The sequence below is a fragment of the Ascidiella aspersa genome, chromosome 2 (genome assembly GCF_963924565.1).
Source record: "Ascidiella aspersa chromosome 2, kaAscAspe10.2, whole genome shotgun sequence".
Lineage (NCBI taxonomy): Eukaryota > Metazoa > Chordata > Ascidiacea > Phlebobranchia > Ascidiidae > Ascidiella > Ascidiella aspersa.
Window position 1 is genome coordinate 22,483,423 of NC_139448.1, and position 6,000 is coordinate 22,489,422.

Below are 6,000 nucleotides of genomic sequence, written 5' to 3' on the forward strand. Positions count from 1 at the left end.
TGGCACGTATTTCTCAAACGTAACAATTCATACTATCGTTTTACTTGCAGGCAAAAAATGTCCTCTTTTTGGGTGCTAAAAATATGGTAGGCCTAGTATAAGTACAACAATTTGGTGACTTCGTTTGGTGCTTTTGTTCCTTTATATTTCTGGGCTCAAGAAATTGTAGATTTGCAATGGTAAAACTTAGCTTGAGTTGATCTTAACAAAAATCGAAACCACCTAAGTCATTTTGTGCTGTTATATATATAAACGAGATAGTTTTATCATATCATTAGAGAAGGGTGAATGGAATCTGGAGATAGATGCTAGGGGTGAACGAAACTAAAAAAGTTTAACAAGCACTGCTTTAAATTATTCGGTTCAGTTCCGGTTCGGCTCCTTAAAATCTTATAAAAACCGGTTCAGGTTCGGTTACGGTTCGGAAAAAATTTACCCAAAACCGGTTCATAAAGTTCCGGTTCGGTTCCGGTTCGACTCCCTGGTTTAAAACTATACTCAAGCTTGGGGTCTAAGCGTTTTTTATGTTTTTTCAACCTTGGTCCCTTTCAGAATGACAGACTAAGTGTGACAATTTAAACTTTTTTCACTGGTTCGCGCGAACCGGGTTATAAAATAAAAAGTTCGCAGAATCGGTTCCTGGCCAACTTCCGCAGCGACATAATAATCCCTATTCAATCACTTTTGCTAAGTTACTGTGTTTGATATTCACCAAATGTCGAAATCTAAACTGTGCGTATCGAATAGTGTTATAAAGATAGGTTATCTTTAAGTAGCCCAGCTTATATTTATGGGTAATCCACATACATCATTTTTTGATTTATTTAGTTGATTTATCCATATTACTATAGTAATGGGAGTCCAGTGGTAAGATTCAACCGGATTGCACCGCTTCCAGGCCAACTTATTTAAGTAAGACTTAATAATCCTAATAAAATCACTTAACGCAAGGTTGTATGGCATATCATAATTGGGTAGCGGACTACGAAGTACTGTTAGCTTGTATCGTTTATTACATATGTCCCCGGGCGCCAAAATGAGGCTCACAAATTTTTCTCAACAAGGACAAAAATGCAAGATCGCACCAGCGGCTGTGGCAGACGTCATCTGATACGCAACCCACACCCAGTCTGATGCTGTTACCAGCCATCACAGCAGCCAAGATACTGATTCTGTGTGCAGCTGGTTTCGTCTAGCTTAGTGTTCTTAACCTTTATTAAACCGCGCCCCCCCTTTGGTAATTGTCCTACGCTTCGCCCCCCCTACGAAAAGCACTTCCGTATTTTGGAATTACATATTAGTTAGACCAGTGGTCGGCAATCGCCGGTCCGCGGACCGGTGCCGGTCCGCGAGGAGTTCATTACCGGTCCATAGCAGGGTTTCCAAATGACATTTTGATCAAAACCCGATTTTTTTTATTGTAACATCTAACTCCTCGTACGTACAATATATTGAAAACGGTCCATATATAATGTTTTTTTGATGTTCAAGCGTGCTCACCCTAAAGTGCAATAGAATTGAATCATGCAAACAATGTTTATAAACAATGTTGATGTTTAGACAGAAAATTTTCGAAAAAACGCATGCATTTTAATAGGGACATTGAAAAAAGTTGTTGTAAATTTCCTTTACTGAACATTTGTTGTTTTTAAGGCCGGTCCGCGACAAAATTTCAGTTATAAACCGGTCCGCAGTGTAAAAAGGGTTGCCGAACCCTGAGTTAGACAACATAACAAAGAGTAAAGTGTATCGTTAGTCGCAAGTAGTGCGAAAAAGTTCTGTTTATTTGGTTAAGACTAAAATTTACAGAGGACCGTTTTTCTTCGAAAAACGAGAACTTTTTAGAAGTTTCAATCGATAAGTTGAGCAAAAAAACGGAATTTGTACAGGCGTAATAGTGGTGCTCAACCCAATTGCACAACTATACCGTATAATTGTCCGACTAAACATAGCCGAATGTTTATCGCCAATAAACAAACAAACGAACGCCAAACAGTACTTACAGCCAGGGCTGGGGAGCCGCCGTAAAATAGCATTAGCTCCGGCTCCAGCTCCGGACCAATCAGGCAATTATTAAATGGCTCCGGCTCCAGCTCCGGAGTCGTAAAACTCAATCCTTGGCTCCGGCTCCAGCTCCGGAGTAGTAAAACTGAAATCCTTTGGCTCCGGCTCCAGCTCCGGAGCCATCAAACACACACCCAATGACTCCGGCTCCAGCTCCGGTGCCACCAGTCACTTATTCAATGGCAAGTTTTAAAAAGTTTTTAAAAAAGCTTTTGGCTAACTAACGTTGGAGATGGAACAAAATATAATTTCTTAGCTTTAGCACCACAAACTGAAAAATGGCCCCGGCTCCACAAAAATAATAAAAAGGGCTCCGGCTCCAGCTCCAGCTCCACAAAAATAATAAAAATGGCTCCGGCTCCGGCTCCAGCTCCACAAAAATAATAACAATGGCTCCGGCTCCGGCTCTGGCTCCAGAGAAAATGCTTAGCTCCGGGCTCCTGGCTCCAGCTCCGGCTCCCCAGCCCTGCTTACAGCAGGTACTTACCTCCGTATGACGTACGCGATCTGGACTCCCCAGAAGTGAACAGTAAGACTGCTGGCTTTTGGTATAAAATGAAATCCCTTATATACAGCATTCTAGCTGGCGGTAATTAAATATCGTGACAACATGCTTCAACACAAATAATGAAAAATAAGAAATTTTGGGCAATTGATCAAACGCTTCCAGCAATCTGCTGACAGTTTGTATAACACGCCCAGGCAGGCGTTAGTTGACGTCACACCGGCCAGCCTGCTTCATCTGAATGGCCGGGTTTCGACTTGTAGTGTTTTATAATGTGCCGGTTACCATTTCGTGTCGTCTGTTACATGAACTGTTGTGTACATAAGTATTCTACCTAGCGTGTGCTGAAGTTGTGCTGCGTAATTGACAGCAGCGTAATAAATCCGTTTGAATCCCTAAAAGCGTGAGTGAGACGCTACATTTGGCGACGAGGATCTGTTTTTCATTCATTTAATCAACATTTGGGTTGATTGTGGAACTTTCGGAAGGTAATGGAAGGGAATCCTGCCCTCGTGGGAATGTCAAACAGTGATGTTGGTGCACTGAAACCGTTCGATGTTCAAGACGATGCACATGGTTTGTCTCAACGCTGGAAGCGTTGGAAACGAGCTTTCAATCTATTCTTGGTGGGAAAGGGAATCACGAGTAGCGCTCAGAAAAAGGCACTGTTGCTACATACTGCAGGTATGAATGTGCAGGAAATTTACTATACATTAGTAAACGAGGAAGATGACAATAAGACCTATGATGAAACTTTAACTGTTTTAAATGAGTATTTTATGCCAAAGTGCAACATACCTTTTGAAAGACACTTGTTTCGTCAATTGCATCAAACAAATGACGAATCAGTTGATCAGTTTGTATGTCGACTAAGGCAAAGTGCAGCTACTTGTAATTTTGGAAATGAGACAGATGACCAAATTCGTGATCAAGTAATTGATAAATGTCACTCAAATGCACTACGTAGAAAGTTTCTGGAGAGAGATACACTTACCCTTAAAGATGTGTTGTCAATGTCCAAAGCATTTGAAGCTGTGAATTCTCAAGCAAAAGTGATGGAGGGAAGCCAGACAGTCAACTACATTGAAAAGCCTGGAAAACGTAAGGTTGCTTCAACATCAAGAAAAGAAGTAAAAACCTGTTTTGCTTGTGGTCAAAAGGGACATTTTAAGAAAGATATGATATGTCCAGCTAGAAAAAAAGCTTGTGCTAAATGTGGTAGAGTTGGACACTTTAAATCAAAGTGTTGGTCCAATGGTTTCCAGCCATCAAAATATAACGGTGAAGAGGGACATCGTCCTTTTGAAAGGCGTTCCAATAATAACACTGTACAAAATGGAATAGAGAAAGAAGATGGTGATGGATTTGTTTTTGGTCTAAAACCTCTAACAGAGTTTTATACAGTGACACTGGTAATTGGTGGTGTTACCTTGCCAAATATTTTGATTGATTCAGGGGCGTCAGCAAATATTGTTGACAAGGATACATGGGAATGGCTAAAGAAGCAGAAAATTAAAGCAGAAACCAGAAAGTCTGCCAAGACGTTGTATGCATATGGCAGTGAAGGGCCTCTTGCTACCTTAGGAACTTTTACAGCCCAGGTGAAATCTAAAGACAGTCTTCAAGAGTGCAAGGCAGATTTTATTGTCACAGAAAAAAAGGGTCACACCTTGCTTGGAAAGCATACTGCAGAAGTGTTAGGATTACTACACTTGGGGCCAGGTTGTGTGAACTCTGTGTATGATGATGTTTTGTCCAGATTTCCAAAACTGTTTTCTGGAATTGGTTTGTTGAAGGAATACAAGTTGAAGTTGCACATCAATGATAAAGTTAAACCTGTGGCACAGCCTGTGAGAAGAATTCCATTTCAGCTGAGAGAAAAAGTGGAATTAAAATTAGAAGAGCTGTTAAAGGGGGGGATAATCGAGGAAGCACCTGAAGGGCCTACTGGTTGGATTTCTCCATTGGTGGTAATTCCTAAACCTGATGGTGACATTAGAGTGTGTGTGGATATGCGACAGGCTAATACAGCTATTGTAAGGGAAAGACACCCAATACCCACAGTGGAAGAGTTGCTGTATGAACTTAATGGAAGTACTGTTTTCAGTAAATTGGACTTGAAGTGGGGATTTCATCAAATTTTACTTGATGAACACAGTAGGCATATCACCACATTTATCACACACAAGGGATTGTACAGGTACACTAGACTAATGTTTGGTCTAAACTCTGCCCCAGAGAAATATCAGAAGATTATATGGGATATCTTGAAGGGATGTCAAGGAACTGCAAACATTGCAGATGATGTTATTATACATGGGCGTACAAGAAAAGAGCATGATCAGAGGTTGTATGCTGTGTTGGATAAAATGTCTCGTTGTGGTTTGACACTGAATGCTAAAAAGTGCAAATTTCGTATGGCTAAACTTACTTTTTTTGGCCATGATTTAAGCAAGCAAGGGATTAATCCAAGTGAAGAGAAAATAGCAGCAATCAAGAATGCTGAACCTCCCAAAACTGCCAGTGAAGCAAGATCATTTATGGGTTTGGTGCAATATTCTGCACGATTTATCCCGAATTTGTCTTCAATTGCAAGACCCATTTTGGATTTAACAAAGAAAAGTGTCAAGTTTACATGGGGCAAGGCCCAGGACATTGCATTTGTAAGACTAAAGGATTTAATTGCCAAAGCAGACACCATTGCCTATTTTCGCAATGACTGCACAACAAGAGTAATTGCAGATGCTTCTCCATATGGATTGGGTGCAGTTTTGACTCAGTGGCAATGTGGTCAATGGAGGGTTATATCTTATGCATCAAGGAGTCTTACTGATGTGGAAAGAAGATACAGCCAAACAGAACTTTAATGAAGGCAATCCGTGTGGCTCATTCGGAACACAAAGATTGGAAAGCTGAGATGGACAAATTTTTAATGGCGTACAGATCAACACCACAGTCATCAACTGGAGCTTCTCCATATTATTTAATGTTTGGTCGTGAAATGCGAACAAAGCTTCCGGAGCTTTGTCAAGAACCAAGGGTGACCGAAGAGGAGTTTCATGACAGGGACTGGAGCAACAAGCTAAAAGGAAAACTATACACTGACGAGAAAAGAAGAGCAATTTCCTCTGGAATAAAAGTTGGTGATCAAGTTTTGGTGAAGCAGCCCAAAACCAACAAGCTTTCTACCAATTTTGATCCGGAACCTAAAATAGTTGTCGGCGAAGAAAGTGGCCAAGTTACAATTCAGAGTGAGGAGGGTGTGGAAATGAAAAGAAATTCATCATTTCTGCGAAAGTATGTCAATGACGAAAGTGAATCAGAGGATGTTCCCCATGTACCACCATTGGTCGACGTGGAAGGCTCTTCCCCGAATTCTGATAGGCCAGATGGAACACGAAGTCGCTCTGGGCGACAAATTGTAACGCCAG

General features: G+C 41.0%; 1 pseudogene; it reads left to right on the forward strand.

The window, feature by feature from the left end:
• The first annotated feature begins 3,087 nt into the window (after window positions 1-3,087).
• LOC146164337 (uncharacterized) lies at window positions 3,088-4,174 on the forward strand (annotated as a pseudogene).
• The last annotated feature ends 1,826 nt before the right edge of the window (window positions 4,175-6,000 follow it).